Genomic DNA, 20,190 nt, shown 5'->3' with positions numbered 1-20,190 from the left:
CAGAACCACTCTGATAATAGGAGCAAGACTGTATCCAAGTTCTACTTTTCTGGTAACAGATAGGTACAACAAAGAGAAAACAGAATACAAGTTTACCTGGAGGCCATGATGACTGAAAAACAGCACTGGGTCCTGTTAAGTTAGATTTGGGATTCAAATTTGTAGGTGATTTATTCCAATAAAAAACACCAAATATTGGGGTTCAGAAAATTAAACAACCCAAGCAGTCAGAAGAATCCAGCAAAGCAAAATCTTTATTTGAACTAGGCATCAAAACTGACCACTTTGGGATAGTAGCATAGATTCAGGAGCTGACAAGGTCTTTGAATGTTCATTTTAACATTTAAGTGGATGACAAAACTTTATTGTACTCAGGTCTTTACTGATTGTTCAGGGAAAAAGTGTGGATTTGGGACAACTTTGACTCCAAGGAGAAATTATGCAGCACTTTTTTTAAAGGATGAGACCACAAGGTGAGAGGTAGAAAGTTGGGTTTCAGTGTTGTTTAATCATAATTTGACACACGAGGTTGGGCAAAGAAGGAAGCTTTGGTGACTGGTTTCTTATACAGGTCACCTGATTTCAAGGTCTTCAATATCCATCCTTGGTGTTTAGAGTTCATTCTAGATATTTTGTCTCTAACTCAAAATGACAAGAGAAGAGAGGAATGGACCAAGTGCACCTAGTTAAATAAGGCATGATAGGAAATGCTTTTCAACTTCTGTACTTTAGTTTAGATAACTTCTTTACATTATTTTGTAATTTCATAATTAACAGACAGGAAGAAATAGTGGGCGATCCAAGAGTGGAGTTGTTTCCATGAACTTGTTTTAACCTCCTGGCAGGATGGAGAAGTTGTCCCTGAAATGGGTAAATTCAGAAATGTCTCAGCCTGAAGTAGTCCTAAGGTTTTCTGACATACTGACAATAAATGTTAGCAAGTTTGTTTTGAGTACAAAGTCAGCAGTGTCTGTAATTAAAGACAAAGTGGAGAAAGTGTCCTGAGTGTGTAAGGAAGGAAGGTTAGGTAGGAAACATTTGTTGTGGGAATGGGGATTTAACTTTTCTAGAAAAATAACAGAAACTTGTACAAGCTAGTACTTTTCTTCCATTGAGACCTCAGGAAGAGAAACATTAACATTCTACCTCACCACAGTGCTGATGTGTAGATGAGGATCTGAGCCTTTAATTTTTTGTTGGCTCCATTTGGAATAAAATGTATGGAATCTAAGGTAGGATCTAGTACATGAGGACCAGGGTATGTTTGGTTGGACTGTCTGTCAGATAACAACTATGTAGATGCAGCCACTATACATGTGCTGTTGCATCTTTCTCCTTAACTTTCCTGTGGAATTTGCTGGCCTTAGGAAGGATAACAGTTTCTGGAGTTCCCCATGCTGATCTAGGAGAAAGGAAGTGGTAAAAAAGAAAAGCTGCAAGGCTGAAGGATGTGCCTTCATTATAGAAAGTTGACTAGATATATGATGATGTGTGTTATCTCCACAACACAAGATTCTCTCCATTAGGAAAATGAATTTGCTTTGTATAAAGGAGATTTATCAGTTTCTCCAGCCTTGTGCCTACAGCTCTGAGATGACTACAATTAGTAAACACATGTTATCTGAAGTAGCCTAGGAGAAGGTGCTAAACAAGCAATGTACATTAATAAACAGAGGAATAGAGAGATCAACATGATGTAGTGGGAAATTCAATAGTTAGGGACTCACTGGGTATTATTGCTTGACATCTTTCTAACAATTCCAACCAGTATAACTATTCAGAAATCTAAAGAGATGAAATAGTGTTGTCTGCTTTGTTTTGGGAGCCATATTGAACAAATTCTTTCACTTTTTTTTTCATTTTCTAGTTGCCATGACCAAAACAAACACATAAACAAAAACAGCTTGGCATGCTGCAGTAAGCATTCTATTGAGAACCTAGGTAAGTGAAGTAATTTTGGTGCCATTGCTCACTTTCTTCCTTACAGATTATGAATCTGTGGGAACAGAAATTTTTTCCCTAAAAAAAATGCTTATTCCATGGGTATTTTTGCTTTTGTTTTTTTTTTTTTTCTACAGGCAAGACCAATTTATGAATTATTTCTGGTTAATAGAATTGTATTAAATAAAGCATTTTTATAGCATCCCTTCAAGCAATAGAGGTTTTCTCCAGGTATAGGTATAACCACTTGGTCCTCCATGAATAGAAAAACCAGAAGATGTCAAGTACTGTGGCTTTAAAGACAGACTGCTCTGTTCTGAACAACTGATGAATTTCTGCTCCTTAGTTATTGATTTTCATGTTTAAGAGTAATATGTACATAGTTTCACTAGTCTTCTGTTACTTTCACTCCCTTTCTAACTTAGATGCTACCTTTTAGCATACCTCTAGTGTGGTCTCTATAGGCAGAGCTTCTCCTGTAGTGAAAATTCACTTTTATACTAATGATAATAAAAGTCCTTGAAAATGTCTGTATATTGTGCTATGGATTTCTTTATTCTAATGATCCTTCCAGATAACAACACTTTCCCTCAGAATTAGAACGCCTTCCTTATCACTTTGTTTGTACCTCTCCTTGTTGAAGCTCTCCCATACCCATACCTCTGTGACTGTTTTCTGTATAGAACTTGACTCCACCTTGAATACTCATTGTAGTCATAGTGTAATAAAAGATAATAGCAGTGTATAGATATTAATATGCAATTCATTTTGAAACCTGGTCACTTGTGGACAAATGTTATTGGCCCAAATGCAGGTCAGCCATTTCTATGAATCCTTACTGTAAGTTTGAAGGAACCATTGAACTTCATGTAAATAACTTCTCTTGTCTTGTCTCACACTGAGGGGTAGGATACAGTTTTGAAACATGAAATGTTAGCAGTTGTCTTCCAGAAAGACTTCGAAGCTGCTCACCTGGGACAAGATAAAAATGTGATGAGCTTCAAATACAAACTAATATATGAGGAACAGCACTACCTGTCGGCTGTGGCTTTTATTTCTGTGCTCCAGGAATATCGGAAAATGAATAACTCTAAACCATTCAACTGAAATTATAAGTACTATAGTTGTAGCAACTTGTAAAAGGTCATCATAGCTTGGTTTTTATTATTGTTTTCCTTCCTACAGTGTAAAGCAAGGAGCTGCAAGATACCCTGAACAAAGCCTCTCCCTTCAACCTGTTATACACAATTCCACTCGAAAGTAACAAGGCCTCTGAGAGGTATTGTATATGTATATAATGTATATGTTTATGTATGTGTATGTGTGTTTGTATGTGTATGTGCATGTGCGTGTGCATATGTGTGTGTGTGTGTGTATGTATAGAAATGAGGAAAGCTCCATATATGCAGCTAGTGGAAAGCCACTATTCCTGATAAGATAAGACATTCCAGTGAAGCCTTTGTGATGGAGTTCCCATGTTATAATACATAGCTGATCACCTATGTTTTGCAAACCCCAAATCCTCAGTTATTCTTCCAAGAAAAATTTGGTAGAATTGTATATTAGTTTGCCAGTATTACCTTAGATGAAGCTTAGACATTGTTTTTCTCATTAAGGTATGGAATTTTTAGAAACAATTGAGGTAATTAGAAAGTTGACAAAGCATATAATCAATTTCTGAAGAAACCATTGCACAATTAGTGAGGAGAAAATATCCACACTGCCATACAAGAACAATCACACAGTTCCAGGAAGCACAATCCTTCTCCTCTTCTTTATTTCTCCTAGAAGTGGAAATCAACTATGGATTCCAACTATAGTAGCCAGGGTAGTGTCAGAAACATGCTGAGAGTGAGTCTTTGAGAAATCTTGTCAGTAATATCTTCATCCACATTTTTGCCATGATGGACATTGAGATTTATTACTTTGAGTATAGGTTTTTCAAAATCATGGATGGATAAGTCCTGATACTTAAACTTTATAGAATTTGGTCATCTAAATAAAACCTTTATGTTAGAAGCTGTCCATTACATGGGGAATTTGGCAACTAAAACAGTGTTGAATTAAGGCCTGGAGTTTCTAATAAAATATCTGCATTTTGCCTGTACTGTTTTTAATGATAGTACATAGATATTATGATTATGAAGGGTAATGAAACATGTCAATTAGTTGAAGCCACCAAGCCAGGAGATTTCTCTATACTAAATCACAAGATGGCAGTCATTTTCTGTGTTATATGCAACCATATTCCTTCCTGAATTGTAGATATTTGCCATTTTCTCTGAGAGTCACACTAGAGAAAATGGATCTTTGAGTACTACTTTGAGGCAATGTTTTTATATTTTCTGAATTAACATATTTATCATAGGGTAATATGATAGGCCTGGGTAAGACTTCTGTTTTCAGTTGGAAATTAAATGAGAAAGAGAATTAGGCTGAGACATTTGATATAGCCTTTGACAGAGTATGTAAATTGGATAAAATGCAGAAAATGGAGATTTGGACTTTATTTGTTTTGTTTTAGTTTGGTTTTATTTTAGTTCATGGTTGACTAAAATAGATCAGTGCCAGATGATAGCAATATTAAAAAAATATATCTTGGTACCCAAATCCTGAAACCCTAGAAAGGTGTCTAATATCAACAAGGAAGAGTGGGAGTAGAGGGAAAGAGAGAGAGACAGAGAGAGAGAGAGAGACAGACAGAGAGAGAGAGAGAGAGAGAGAGAGAGAGAGAGAGAGAGAGAGAGAGAGAGAGAGAGAGAGAGAATCAGTGAGCCACCATGTGGTTTGGTCAGATTCCAAAGACAATTATAATCAGTGAAAGTAAACATGGTAATTGCTGGAAATACAGAAAAGTTTTATCAGAGAAGAACCTCTTAGGGACTTCTTGGTTTGGTTCTAGGACATAGGGAAAGAAAGCAACATTGTACAATTTTTGGAAATGGAGAAACTGAGCAATACATCAACACTACTTACCTTGAGTCAAATGCTATACAATCTGAGATAGTGCAAGGGAAATTAATACCTGATGAATTGTTTCACATGAGCCATTCATATAATTGAGATTCACCAGAGAGACAGACAAGGATGTGTGTCAGAGTCTAGATAAGTATAGAGATAGAATAAGCATGACTGAGAAAACCAGGAATAAGGAAATAAATGTATGATGCTATGATCATTAATTCTGAGAGTATAGTCATGAGCAGAGATTTAAGAAACAAATGAGATCCAGTCTGTAGCAGAAGACTATCATGGAAATTTAATTGTTTTCATATGGCTTTTCATGAAAATACTTTGTCAGATTTAACTGACAAAGACAGGCATGCAAAGTGTGTGTGAATATTCACATCATAATATGGATAAAGTAATGCAAGGACAAATGCTAGACGAGATACATATTTGGTAATATAATGAAATGTGTCAAGATTTGCATTGAAACTGAGCTGCTAAGAGGAACAAATCAATGAAATTCAACTTGTTTATATCTATTGAAGCTATCCATGGTAAATGAATATAAGGAAAGACAGGTAGCCTGTTCAGGAAGCAACAGGTTCACTTGGAAATATAAAAATCTGGGATTTATTTGTAGAAGGTACAATAAAAACTAGGCATACAGGTAATAGCCTGCACTGTCAAGAAATGATGGAAGGTTGATGAACATAAATATTTCTGAGATTTATTGGACAGCTAAATTAAATATTTTGGGAAGTTTCATTCCTGAAAGAGAGAATATTTTAAATCAGCCAGTGAAAACATACAGCTGACTTGAAACATTATTTGATAAACATTTAAGTACTGCTGCACAAATGAATTCCCATCAGCTAGACTTGCAGCCATAATTCTCATACTATATCAAGCCAACTAAAATATCAGCAAGTACAGATGCAGTGCTAATGTAGCCCAGTCTGTCTCAGAGTTGCATTGGAATTTAAAGAATGGATGAGGGAACAGGATCAGATTTTATCAGAATACTTGCCCATAGTGGCTGTTCATGTTCTCATAGAGAGACTTATATCTATGCACACATAGTTGCCTTAAATGTATTCAGTTGTTATTAAAGAGAGAAGAAGTATATGAACTTCAGATGGGGCATTGATAATAGCTACTGGATAATATATTCTGCCATCATTTTCCTTGATTATGTGTCTTTACTGCATATCACATGACTTAAAAAATAAAGAGTCACAAAGAAAAAATGAATTCTGTGCATGCCAATCCTGTTCCCAATGCATAGTATAATATATAATACCAATATTTTGGTATGTATACTTATTATAGGCATCTCTTTGAGTCTGAACCAACAATTGTCAATGAATCAACAGAAAATTACTTTTTTCAAAATTGGATATTATATTTAAATTTCAGATGTCATACCCTTTCCTCATTTCTCCTTCCTAGAATCCCACTATCCCATCCCCACTTCTCAATTTTGCTTTTATATAATTTTAATTACATGCAACTATTAAGGTAAGTTCTAGGTTAAGGGACTAGCAATAAAATAGATGCAAACTGAAAAGGAACAAACAAGAAAATAAACACAAATAGTCAAAGAACAAACAAGGCAATAAACAAAATTCCCTGAACACTCTCACGATCACTGTTTCTAAGCAAAACAGCAAATTGCTTATGCACAGTAAAATACTATATGCAGTTTTATAGTGGAAAAATGTTTTCATTTATACATTAATTTGACATTTGCTGTTTAATCTCAAATGGAAGATACAGCAAGAACAAGTAATCTCCCATTGATGATTTATTATCAAAAATATTTGTCTCAAAAATTCACTTTAAGACATCTTTTCTCTGTAAAGCTTCCCAACTTGAATCTCAAACAAGAATCCTTAAGATAATACAACCTTCAAATGGTTATGACATTGTGAATATGGTTATATCTATTAAAAACCCAAAAAAATAGTAACAGAAAAACATTTCTACCACATTCTTTGTAGGTCTGTTATTTACATTAAATAAAAAGCAAAAGAAATCTTAGATCTCTCTATGTTTTATGAATGGATTGTTTGGGGCATTTTTTGTGGCAGAAAGTGCCACAATTTTAAAGACTTTAATAAGTTTCCCTCTGTTAGAAACTTTCTTGAGATCCTTTTAAATCTTCCTATGTAATCAACTTGTTTAAACTTTTTTTTTATTAAATGTTTTCTCTACATACATTTTATACTTTGATATGTTCATATTATTGTCCCTCCAAGTAAACAAACCCAGATCTCACAGTATGTGAATAAATTTACTTGTGTATATTTAGAACAAATGTCAGATACTTCTTTGTCTTGATAGATATTAGAATGCATTGTTAGAACTTGAAATAGTGTCTTCATATTTACCTTGTTAAATACTGTAGGTATTTTCTTATGATTATCAATTTTATTTTATTCTTATTAAATTTTAACTATCAAGAGAATGGGAACACAGGATCAGAGTTTTGGTAATAGGAAGGGAAACAGGAACTCATCAAGGAAGGAGTATTTTAAGTAGGTCACTAAGACTATGACTAAGAGACATTGGAGCCACATATGCAACAAGAGTGACAGGTTAATAGAATAAGGTTTTGATAGATGGGTTGAAAAGAATACTGTTTACCTGATTGTAAGAGAGTGGAGGTGTGTGTGTGTGTGTGTGTGTGTGTAGGTGTGGTTATAGAAATATCAGGAGTATGTGGGAGAAGGTGATTGTAAGTGAGAGAGGAAAGGGAGGGAATGATCAGATGTATTAGACAGCATGCTTCTTAGGTTTTATCAATTTCATGAAAATTGTAGTGAACTACATAGATAGAGATTTAAATAATAAATTGTTTTTTCTGATATTTCTGTAGGCATGATTGGTGCATGTTTAGATTTATGATTGGTGTGCATTGGCAAGTCTAGTGTGGGTAATGCTACTCTTGGAAAACTGGTCCTGGTTTTAATAATAAAGCTATTATGAACCTGTTTTTAACTCTCCTTTTTTTCCTTCATTCTGGTACTTGCCTTGTGTTTATACATTGATTTTTTTTCATGATGAAATTTATAAAATAATAAGAGCTCAATCTCCATTTTTTTCAAATTGCTGTGGTCAGTGTTTTATGAAAGCCACAGAAACACAAACCAAGACAGAGAGGAAAGAACAAAAAAAGAAATTGAGTACCAAATGTAAGTACCAAATTGATAAATTTTTGTAGCACTTATATTTGGACACGTAAGTGAAGAAAAATAACTGTTTTCAAGATCACATTGTAACTGAGAAGATGATGGTGTTGTATGTATTACTTCATGGATGAGTGTGATTAGGAAAAAAACTAAAACTAAAGTGTTGCATTCCTTAGTGCTTATTAGAAGGCAACTCTTGAATAATGTGAATAGCTTTATGGTTGCCTTTGTAGAAGTTGCAGAAGTTAAGGATCTGTAAATAGTCAAGGTTAACTCCGCAATCCTTTTAACACTGTTAAAATTCATGTTAAAATGGATATCCATTTAATATTAAATGACAACAATTCCTCATGCCATTCATATTTTTATTGTTATTGTCTAATAATTATTTTAATGTAACAATAACTTCATAAAACAATGTTTTATTTTTTACATTTCAATAAAATATTATTTGACAGGATAATAGCTGACCTTCTTACTTTTAGGTTTGAAATTGGATACCACATATAACAATTTTATTCCACTAATGATAAAATATTTTCTATCAATAGTGATGATATATTATACAAATAGTAATTAAGATGTAACTATGTTTAGGTACTTTAACACATCCAGGTTAAAATACTTCCATCAGACCCTTAGAGAGATACTATCATTATCAAAATTTGCAGAGGGTCAGTTGTAGCTTAGAAAGTATATTCCTAAATATTATGGATTATTTGTAAAAAAAATGCTTTGCCTCTAAAAGCATGATATATGAACAGTGACATTGTGCCAAAAGTTATGGACAATAGTTCATAGAAAAACAGTTTATGGAGGTGGTTCTGGTGGGAATAACATTAGCATACATATTTTGATATTTGTGTGCCTTAATCATATTAGTTCTATGAAAAGTATTAAAATATTTTACTATAATTATACTATACATTGCTTAAAATATAAGTAATGTGCTGGATACATTGATCAACTGTTAAGAACATATGATGCTGTGAAATAGGATATGCTTCTTATGCAGAGTATACTTATAGCAAAGTACTGCTAGTATCTCTAAGATCATTTATCTGATACTCTCTAAAGTCTTTCTCAAGCATCAGTCATGAATATGGAATACACAGGCTTACATTTTACCAAAGAACTAATACTCATGATATAAATTGTAAAGTGTTTTAGAAAGTAAAAAATATAATTTGTAAGAATGTTTAATATCATACTATGAAAGTATCTGTTATTATTACATAATATATGAAGACATCTTAATTGATATAAATGAAATACAGTTTGGAACAGCAGACTATATTAGAAAACATTACCTTTAGTAATTGGTTCGCTGTGCATTTATACATTTACATATTTCTATCCCACAATATTTCAGGTATTCATAAAGTACACAGATTCTTTAGGATTTTTAAGATTTAGTGTTGTTTTCACACTGGCTATGGAGCTGCACTGCTGCAGTTTTTAGAAGATTTTCCAACTCTGTTATTTGAATTTTTGGACTGTCTTTGTGTCACATATGAATATTCATGGTACTATAAGTAAGAGGACCAAGCACATGACTTCCTTACTGAATTTGATGGGAATGTTTTAATAACTGGCCCAAAATAAATGTGTTTTTTTTTTTTTTTTTTTTTTTTTTTGGAAAAACAGATCATTCCTTATGTCTCTAAGGAAAAAAAGTCATACTGCATGGAAATATATTTACACCTAGCTTCAGAATAGCTACCAGTGCTCAATGCATATTTAAATTTCATTAAACTAAATTGTGTTTAGATACAGCAAGTAATTCTGTGTGGTCTCTGCATTGCACAATATATCTTCAACTCTAAAAGACATGTGATCCTTCTAGTTCAGGTCCTATGATCTGTAATCATTAAAATAGAACAAACTTTGGCATATATCCATTTAATATTTGTTTCTTAACTTTTGTGATGAAATACAGCTAAATATTTTTTATTATCATATGCATTTCTGGATACTAATCTCATTCACATGTCATAAACTATTTTGTGGGTTTTAAATGATTTTTATATCTATAATACCATATCATTTTCATAATTTTTAATCATGGATCAAAGGGCTACACAAAACAAAAGATTTGTATGTTATTTTTTTCACATAATACACCTGATAGTAAACTTGGTCCAAATACTGAGAAGCAATATTTAGTAAATGTACATTAATAATTGTGTATGTATGAATTACAACAAACTACCATTTTAGAAAACAATCTCAAGTGAATATTTGTTGTTCTAGCTTCTCAGTGTTAGTTTTTTTGTCTGGATTAAAACTAAACAGGATATTTTGTGTACTGTTCTACAGCAAGTGTGTTTCTAGCTATCATTAATATAGGATCAGGAAAATATAGGATTTTTTTTTGGAGGGATCCATCACCTCCAACTACTTACAATCTTTCTGGCTATTTTTCTACAAGGACCCATGAGAACTGATGGGAGTGGATTGATGAAGAAATGTCAGACCCAGTGCTTCAAAGCCTTTTTGTGTCTATATACAGCCCATTGAACATTTCTCCATTATTTCCTACCCAGTAAAGAAGGATCACTGAAAAGTGTTTAATAATTCATTGATATATGGATATAACAGTATTTTATTAGGACTCACTTGATTATATATTTCTTACAAATCTAAGAGTTTATTCTCTCCTTTTATGAAACTATCTAGTATCAGAAATTTGGTCACTTTAGCAGTATGAGTTATAGATTTTGTCACATGGGTTGAGTCATAAATCCAAGTAAAATGTAGTTGATTATTCCCATAATATTTTTTACTCCCTTGCACAAGTATATATTGAAGACAGTAATTATTTTAAGTTGTATAGTTTATACATACTGATCTGGATGTTGCTTTTTTAGTTTAGGAAAAATCACCATGTCTTTTTAACCATATGAATTTGGTCAGTACATGTTAAGCTTTTATTTGGCTCTCAAATTACTTTTTTAATCTTGTGTTGCATAAACAAGTACTATTATAAGTAACAGAATATTCAATCAGGATGCTGAAGTTCAACCATAACTTTGTAAAGGGTCTGAAATGTTTGAGTCAGGTATGCTAGGGTCACTGTATTAGACCATTAAAAGATAACGTATGCCTGGCACCAGATTTATACTTTGAGTTATGAGTTATTTTTTTAATGTTTGAGCCTTGTTAGAGCTTGCCACTTTGTGTTGAAATAACAACTGTCTTATAATTATTCCAATTTTATTTAGGTATCCATGCCATTGAGATTTCATGTATCCAGCTTCCCTATTATATTTTGAAGACATTTGAATCATAGCAGATATGTTGAACTGATATTAGGTAAATTGAAGCTGAAGAGGCCACCTCCTGTAGCCAGATAAGAGTTACAGTGAAAAGATAACGACAGCAACCCACCAACAAGACTTTCTTCCAAAAATTCCACCTGTCTTAAAAAAAAACCATCAAGGACAAATATGGATCAGAAACTGAAAAAAATGCAAACCATTAACTAATGTAAGTTGAGATCTATCTCATGAGCCAGCACCAATGCCTATTAATAATATTCTCTTAAGCTTGCAAACAGGAGACTAGCATAGCTGTCCTCTGAGAGGTCCTAGCCAGCAGCTGACTGAAACAAACACAGATAAAAGTGTGGTTTTACATAAACTTCTCACTTATTTTTTCCATTTTGACAAGCTTTGAAATTCTGTCATGGTATTCTGCTGTAAAATTAAGCTTCTCTTCTGAAAATGACATGTAAAAAATATCTCTGTATATAAGCATTGGTACTTATAGCATAGTTAGAATTTTTTGTTTGAGACAATTAGCAGAAATAGATTCTTCTCTGGGGTCAGAGAAAACCTTGTAAACCTTGGGTAGATGTCTAGGTTAACAGTAACTGACATGAAGTCTCTCATTAATCATTATATAGGTTTACATTACTAATAATAAATGCTGTGAGAAATTTAGGTTTGGATTAAACTATACAAGCCACTAGTATTATTGTAATGGATAAAATTTAGAAAATTGTAACACTTGAAATATTAGGAAAACCCACAAAGATACCTAGAACCTTTATGTTTGTTAGCTGCAATTTTTACAATGATACTATGGACCTGAATGACACATAAAACTCAATAGCATCTTAGTATTTAAATAAATTTAAATAAATTCTAAAATCAAACTTACTAGAACATAGATCAGTAACATTTAGTATTTAAAAAGCAGACTATGATGGAATATATGGTTGAATTCTCTGTGCTCCTGTTGCTCCAAAATATATGTGGGACAAAATTGAAATAGCATAGACATATGCATATTTTCAAAGAAATTATTCCACTATTCAAAAATCAGTAGTTGGAACTGGGAGGCTGCAGAGGATATTATCAGAACAAAGAAGAAAGTAGAATAGATGGTTTAGAGTGAGCAGCAGTTGTTTCAGTGTGTTACTTTTGGTTTTGATATCATCATATTCATGGCAAGGTAGAAGGCTCTGAATGCAACTTGCATGCTTGGGAATATGAGCATCTGGGAATTTTTTCTAGGATATAATATTAAGAATAAGGGATACTGGTGTTAGAATACAGTCCCATTTGTAGTAACAAGAAGGTGAAAAAATATCTCTTGAGTCTTCCTTCTAGGCAGCAGAGACTTTGGCAAATTTCACTCCCATCAGAAACACTATATCAACTGAGAAAGAGGTAAAATGCATCGGATCAAACAAGTTTTTGACGACTATTATTAAGTGCATTTGCACTGTTGAATTTCCAACAGCTGGAATCAAATGGACAATTCTTAGACCAGATCAAGCCATATAAAATTCCAGTATGGCTGTTGGTATGATGAATGAAAAAATATTGTACTAGAGTAGTTATTGGCATTTAATTAGCTTATGAATGGAACAAGGTAAGATTTATTCTGAGATGCATGTTCTAAGATGCATGTTCTAGTAGATGGTGCCATATCTGTGCACACACAGATGATGTGAATGATGTCAGTTATTAGAAAGAACACAATGAGTTTGGATTCAGAGGTGATAGTGATGCTAGAAGAATTCTAGTGTGAGAAATATTTTTAATTTGTCTGAAGATACAGCATTAAAATTTTATTGGATAAAATATTTAATGAATATCAATTACAACAGATGGGGAATAATAGAAAATATGCAAAAGGGGCCAGCTTTATGCAACACCACATATGAATATTTATGCACACAAAAGGTTTTGAGATATTTATACTAAATATTTCTAAATATTTCATTACTAAAATAAAAACCTCCATATTTATTTTTATATCATTATGAAATACATTAGGCTAACTGAATATTTCTGAAACAATGCTTGAACACAATTTCTTTAAAAATTTGACATCTTTGATTCAGCACTCAAATAGACATAAATGTATTATTCAATGTTAAAATTAATTTGTATTAGCAAGTGAGATACAATAAATGACACTGGATGAATTTGGAGAAAACAGCAATGGGCAATGCTATATCAGAAGCAGAAGGTCAAATACAGAAATGCAGATTTTTTTTGTACATAGCCAGGTTCTAGGTCTAAGCAATCAGATACAAGTTGTGCCCACAGGTATCACTGGCTCATTTAGAATGTTGTAAACTAGAACCAGAGTGAGTATTTAGCATAAAGTAGGCTTATCCCATTTTTCTCTTTCACCTTCACAAGTTTTACTGCAATAGATAGGATGCAAGGAGAGATAGATGAAATCAAAGCATAAGAAAATAAAAACTGCATAGCTACCAAAAATAAAAACAACCAAAAACTATAACAACAACAAAAACAGAATAAACACACACAAAACAAAACAAAAAAACTAACTCACTCCTGATTAATATCTCCTAAGTAATAGCAGTCTTTTGACTTCTAGTTTTAGGTTTGAAGTCTCTCTCCTAATTAATCAATCGATTCTCTATTTCAATGCCAACAGAGGCAACAAGAGCTAATTCAACTCCCTGCACACAGGTTTTTACCAGTCAGGCTCCTGGCTCCTGGCTGGAGTCCAACTCTCAATTGCTTCCAGGCTCTCTGGCCATGGCTTATCTATAAGATGCTCAGCCCAGAATGAAGACTTTCTATGAAAGCTGAGGAGAAAGAGGAAACTCAGTTTATGGATGATTTTTCTGGCCCCGTCCATGATCTTACTGAGTCACCTGCTCCTGTCATCTCTGCAAAACATGTTCCTGGTCTGAAAACACCAACTCTAATTAGAATCCCATCATTCATGCCTCAGTCTTGAAGTCCTTTATCATCTGCATGGAGTATCATTCACTTGTGGCTTCAGTATCTGACAGTGAGTAGAGATGTACAGATAGAAATATTTTTCATCAAGAGTTATGAGATTACTTGCTCTGAGTTGAAACATTCCTATCTGTGTTTTCTAAGATTCAGATTCTTCATTAACGTACAAGATACAGTATTCTCATAAATTTACTATTTTGTAATGGCTTTGACCTCTTGCATCATTTCTATAAATAGAAAATTTTTATTGGGTTAGATGTGACTTTTTAAATTCTTTTTTTCTTGTTTTTCTTGGATATTTTATTTATTTACATGTCAGATGCCATCCACTTTCCCCATTTCCCTTTCCTAGAATCCCCCATCGCATCCCCCTCTTCCTTTTTACTTGTATAACATTTCAATTAAATGCAAGGATTAAGGTCAGTTCTAGTTTGTGGAACTAGCAATATAATAGATGCAAATAATCAAAGAAAAAGCAAGCCAATAAACACAAATAGTCAAAGAACAAGCAAGTCAATAAAAAAATATGTGAACACTCTCATGATCACTGTTTCTTAGGGCTTATCAGGCTTAACAAAATATCTGAGCCAACTTCTCTGTCCTAACACAAAGCTATTTTCATATCTGAAGCCTACTTCCTTGTTCTAGCCTAAGATTTAGATTCCTGCCTGAAATTACTTCTTTGTTCTAGCCCAAGTTTATTGATGTCCTCTCACAGATGAATGGACTTCTCTTCATGTCAGCCTAGGAAAAGCCAAACAGTAAGAAAGCATATCTATTTTCATACAAAATTTTGGCTTGTTATCTTGGTATATGAAATGCAGTTTTACCACCATTCCATTTTTCAAGTGGAATGTAGATATGAATTTCTATTTTTGTAGAGATTAATTTTTGTGAAGTCCAAGCAATCAGCAGCAGCCCTCTTATAAGTACATTTTCAATTACTTATTACAGTAAAACTCTTCTTTCTTTCCTTTATTGCCTGTATCCTTGGGAAATTCAGTTTTCCAAGTATAAGCCTCTACTGGTGTTAACAGGCAACTAGGAAAACCAAAAAAGTCTGGTGCTTATGACTACTGGCTTAAGCTACCACTGATAGTGACTGGCTGGGCTACCACTGATCGTAGCTGCCCATAAGGAAAGAAAAAGAAAGAAATCACTCTATCTATCTATCTATCTATCTATCTATCTATCTATCTATCTATCTATCTATCTATCTATCTCTGTTAATGTCTGTCTCTCTGTTTCTCTGTCTCTGTCTTTGTCTCTCTCTCACACACATATACATATACACACACTCACATACACACAGTAGATGAAGCAAAACAGGGTTCAGCAAGCAACTTCCAACAATTTTTATTTTTTAATTTTTTTTTTAGGTTTTCAAGACATGGTTTCTCTGTATAGCCCAGGCTGTCCTGGAACTCACTCAGTAGACCAGGCTGGCCTTGAACTCAAAAATCCAACAATCTCTGCATCCCAAGTGCTGGGATTAAAGGTGTGTACCACCACTGCCCAGCCCAACAATTTTATATACACACATGCATGCATATTCTCATACATATATACATTCATATATACACACATACAGGCAGACTGTAGGAGAGACATAACAACAAATAAACATCTACACGTTGAGTAGATTGAAGAAAGCAGGATCCAGCCATTTTACACATATGCATATATACATACATACATATGCAACACACATATATACCATATCATATCTCCAGATTCGGTGGATGGAGAAAAACTCCAAGAAGCTATCTCCAATTATTTTACTTTTCCTTTAGGTCTTTTATAGCTCCTAATACAAACGTCTCTGTGTAGAAATTGCCTCATTCATGAACAGGTAAAATGTTATACAAGAGAGAGTTACAACAGTGACTTAGTTGGGGTTTCCATTGCTTAAAAAGTCACCATGACCAAAACATAATATAAATTATAAATGACAACATTTATTTGGGGGTGGTTCACAGGTTCTGAGGTTTAATTCATTATCACCATGGCAGAAAGCATGGCAGTATCCATGCTGGAATGCTGCTGAAGAAGCTGATTATTTTCAATGGAAAAAGGAGAAGCCTGGCTTCCATCTACCTGAGAGGAAAGTCTCAAAGCCCAACCCGAAAGTGACATATATGCTCCAATAAGGCCACACATACTTCAACAAGGTCACACCTCTTAATAGTGTCACTCACTTCCTGGGCCAAGCATATCCAAACCATGAAACCAGTGTTGTTAAGTATAAGTTCAAAGATAATTTTTTCTATCTTTTATTTCATAAGCTCCTTAAAAGCATAAAGTGATAATTTTATCTATTTTTATTTTTTATTTTCATTTCAGGTTTCTATTGTAAGAGAAGTGGTATATTCTATTCCTGACTTAACTTTTTATATTTTTTTCTGATAAATGTTTTAAATAATCTCCTTAGATTATCAATTATTCTAGGCTTAACTTCTTAAAATTATTTGAATAAATCCAGAATTTTATAAAACCATAATTATTTCATGAAAGCTCATCTTCATTTTAATCTGCAGAAAATTTGTCCAATAGAATGGGCTAATATCCAGGTATCAAAAATAACAGAATATAGGTAAAAGTGTCTTTCTTTGCCCAATCAAACCATTTCATAAAAGTGAAAAATATAGTAATGACAAAATGAGGAGTCACATTAGCCACAAAAAACAATTCTGGGACAAAGTTTGGAACTATCCCATTCTGGGATTCAACCATCACAGCCATGCAAAATGCTGGATCATTTCCAGGAAGCATACTTTCCCAGTACAGCTCCTTTATGGTGTCTACCAGTTTATAGTCAGAAAGCCCACAGAAAGAATTAACCTGAAGTTATGATATATACACTAAGAACCCGGTGCTGTCTCACCTCACCCATGTACATGCCTGATGTCTCAGTCTTTGTGAGTTACTATATGCTTGTGTCATTTGGAATTAGATGGCCTACCTTGCTTGGTTTACTCCCTCCCTTCTATATTTTATTGTATTTCGATATTTCTACTATGTCTCTCGTGTTTCTCATTCTGAAAAAATGAAATTGATAAAGAAGTCACACTTGGCATGAGTTTCCTATGCTGAGTCATTGTCTTCATAATGTCCAGCGATGGGTCTTTATGTTTCTTCCTGTTTCCTGTGGAGCAACCTTCTTTAAAATTGGCTAGGCTAGGCATTGATCTATACATGTAGGAGAATATTATTAGATGTTCTTTTATTGGGGGGTGTATGTGTCTCTGTTTATAATTTTAGAATGGTCCTAGACCTACACTATCTAGTCTCTGGTTCTTGGTTACTAAAGTCATGTTGGATGTGAATTCTGTAATACACAGTGTGCCTTAAGTCAAAACACATATTGGTTGGTAACTCCCATGATAATACCCACAATGTTCCACCATTCCACTAGCAAATCTTACAGGTAAGACGCCATTATATATCATTGGCTTTCTTGTTTTTCCTTATATCTCTTTGGTAGTATGCAGAAAACTTTGTTGTACGAAGACACCTGTTCACATGTGTAAAGGATCTATGTGATCACCCACTCTATAGCATAATATTCAGTGCGTCATGTATACATTGCCTTCAAAAGTGGACTCTCATTTTTTATTTGTGTAGAACAAGATATATTCTTGCTAAAAGTCTAGGTGGTTTGGGAATTTCCATAGAACACTTTGGAAAAAAAACCTAAGTAAGATGTAACCCAATCCTGTTGCAAGAAACTTCAGAGGTTGAGAATACATGACCATTTCGGACTCTGTCTTCTCCTTTATATGGCTATGCCATTTGTATCACTTTCATGCATGAATATGTGTTAGGAAGCTTATACTGTATTTATTTCTACTGCTATCCCTGAAATGCTCCATAATTTTACCTGTCTCTACATATTCATTCTCTCATCTACTTCTTCCTTTTTTTTCCTTTGTCCATACAAAAATATCTATCTATTTTTCTCATTTCTAAAGGGTTATTTCTCTACCATCTAGTCCTTTTGTCTATACATATCCCTGTGGTTCAAAGTATTATATATTTATAATCATTCTGTTAATACATACTAGCCACATACAAATTCAAACATTAGTTCTCTTTCTGGATCTGAGACACATCATTGTGAACATGTTTTTTTCTAGTTCCATCTATTTACATGAGAATTTCATAATCTCATTTTTAACAACTTACTAATATGATGTTGGCCAAATTTATTTATCCTGTCTTCTATTCAGAAACATCTAAGTTGACTTAAATTTTTTAATCTTATGAATAGTGCAGAAATGACTATAAATTATCAACTGACTATGTATTAGGATGAAACTTCCTTTGGCTAAGCCATCAATAGTGGTATAGGTGGATCTTGAGGTAGACCAATTTTCATTTTCCTGACTAAAAACAAATAAAAAATAAACAAGAAAAAAATCATCATAAAACACAAGAAAAAACGACAACAAGAAAAACCAACTGATTTATAGTTGCTTTACCTGATTGCCTTCTCATCTTCAATGGATGAGTGGTTTCCTCTTACTCCCCATTTTCACTAGTATGAGCTGTCACTAGTGATGCTTATCTTAGCCATAATGACATGTGTAAGATGAAATCACAAAGTTTTTTTTGATCTGTATTTACAATATGTCTAAGGGTTTTGAACATTTCTTTACATATTTCTCAGCTATTTGATGTACTTATGCTGATAATTCTATTGATAATTCTATTCATATATGTTTCCTGTCATTAAATTATGTTATGTCTGTTCTTGGTGTTTAGTTTTACTTTGGTTCTTCATATATTCTGTTTATGTGTCTTCTATTGGACATATAAATGATAAACATCTTCACACATCTGTTGTGTGTCACTTTCTCTGAATTAAAGTGATCTTTGGTGTTCAGAAATTTTTGTTTTCATGAGGTCCCATTAATTAATTGTTGATCTTAATGTCTGTGTTAATGCTGTTTTCTCTAGAAAGTCTTTTCCTGAGTCATTGTGTTAAAGGTTACTCTTCACATTATCTTTTAACAGGTTCACTCTATTTGTCTTTATTTTTGAGGTCTTTGATATATTTGGAGTTCCATTTTGTGCATGGTCATGAGTAAGAATGTATTTAGGTATTATTTATCTGCAACAATTAAGTTCAACAATGTTTTTTTTATTTTAAAAGATGGTATATATATATATTATATATATATTTACTTCAGTAACCAAATGACTATTGTTGTCTGGATTTCTCTGAGTTTTCAGAGAGATTTCATTGATCAGTGTGTCTGTTCTGATTATTTACTATTTGTGTGAAGGAACCCATCCCACATTTTTCAGCCTTCATGCTGGGGAAATGCACATGGGTACTTTAAAAGGAAAGCTGTCCAGTCAGTGTTAGCAAACCTGTAAATAACTGTAATCCACATGGCCTGTGCTGGAGTTTCTGCCTACAGGTCTTGGCCACACCTTTCTGTCACAACATCCATTTATGAAAGGCTATAACTGTTAAGGTGAAATTGACCCTTTAGCCCCTACATTGCTTTTGGTCATAATGCATCTTACAAACATAGAGAGCAGAATAATGGAGACAAAGCATAGAATGTAATCTTATTGTGGTATCATTTAATGTTAATGAAAGAATATCACTTTAGGTAAATTTTGTTATTGGAAGAACTTATTCTGATAAAAGAGAGAACAAAGGTTACTAAGAAGTCTAATACATGAATATATCAGGACTAGATACTGATTATCCTGTTTCTACACACATCACTTTCATAAATTAGACAGAAGGACTTAAAAAGTGCCCTGTAAGACTGTTTCTCAGAGGCTGAATGTCCTGCAGAAGTCCCCCCCCCCGACACACACACAAAGTAAAAAGTTTGTAGCAGTAGTTAGTTAATCTG

The 20,190-nt window shown here is 33.4% G+C and overlaps 1 long non-coding RNA gene across 1 annotated transcript; it reads left to right on the top strand.

The window, feature by feature from the left end:
* Positions 1-1,867: 1,867 nt before the first annotated feature.
* Positions 1,868-11,433, top strand: LOC143443058 (uncharacterized). Its single transcript, XR_013111770.1, has 4 exons — positions 1,868-1,941; positions 3,127-3,220; positions 8,012-8,084; positions 11,306-11,433. It is a non-coding gene; the product is annotated as an uncharacterized LOC143443058 (long non-coding RNA).
* Positions 11,434-20,190: the final 8,757 nt, after the last annotated feature.

Source organism: Arvicanthis niloticus, chromosome 1 (genome assembly GCF_011762505.2).
Source record: "Arvicanthis niloticus isolate mArvNil1 chromosome 1, mArvNil1.pat.X, whole genome shotgun sequence".
In the NCBI taxonomy this organism is placed as follows: Eukaryota; Metazoa; Chordata; class Mammalia; order Rodentia; family Muridae; genus Arvicanthis; species Arvicanthis niloticus.
This window is presented reverse-complemented; position numbering and strand designations above follow the sequence as displayed.